Source organism: Nannospalax galili, unplaced genomic scaffold (assembly GCF_000622305.1).
Source record: "Nannospalax galili isolate Female #2095 unplaced genomic scaffold, S.galili_v1.0 scaffold341, whole genome shotgun sequence".
Classification (NCBI taxonomy): Eukaryota; Metazoa; Chordata; class Mammalia; order Rodentia; family Spalacidae; genus Nannospalax; species Nannospalax galili.
In genome coordinates, this window is record NW_008346082.1 from 2,546,050 (window position 1) to 2,546,937 (window position 888).

An 888-nucleotide genomic window follows, 5' to 3' on the forward strand; every position below is an offset into this window, starting at 1 on the left:
TCAAATATAATAGACATTTTTTTTTGCTGGGTAAAGTATTCTGGGCTGGCATCTATTGTCATGTAGAAGTGGAAATACCTTGGTCTAGGCTCTTCTGGCTTTCATAGTTTGCACTGTAAAGTCAGCTGTAATTCTAATGGTTTTCCCTTTATATGTGAATTGTTGTTTCTCTTTTGCAGCTTTCAGTATTCTCTTTGTTTTGTACATTTAGTGTTTTTACTGTGAAGGAGAGGTTTTTTTTTTTCCCCTGGTCCTGTCTGTTTGGTGTTCTATATGCTTCTTGTATTTGTATGGGCATGTCTTTCTTTAATTTGGAAAATTTTCTTCCATGATTCTGTTGAAGATCTGGTCCATGCCATTATCTTGGGATTCTTCTCCTTCCTGTATGCCTTCATAAGTTTGGTCTTTTTATGGTGTCACATAATTCCTGCATATTCCATTCTTGTGATTTCTTAAATTTTTCATAATCTTTGCTTGAGTGGTCTAGTTCATCCACTTTATCTTCCAGTCGTTGATAATCTGTTTTCCATTTCATTTATCCCGTTGATGAGACTTTCTCCTGTCGTTTCTAATTGGCTTACTGAATGTTTCACTTCCTTCTTTATTTCAGCCTGAGTATTCTTCAATATTTCTAGCTCTTTTCGGAATTCATTCAGAAGTTTATCCCTATCTTCCTTCAGATCTATGATTACCTTGTTTGTGTGTTCTTTAAATTCACTGCATTCTTTTATGATATTCATCATTGTTCTTTTGAGTTCCATGTCCTGCATTGTCTCTAGGGGATTCTCATTGTGCTCCTCTAGAGGATTACTGGTATTTGGTGGGGATATGTTATTTTGGTTTTTCATGTTATTATTTTTTCTCTGTGATTTTGACATGTGAATTTCT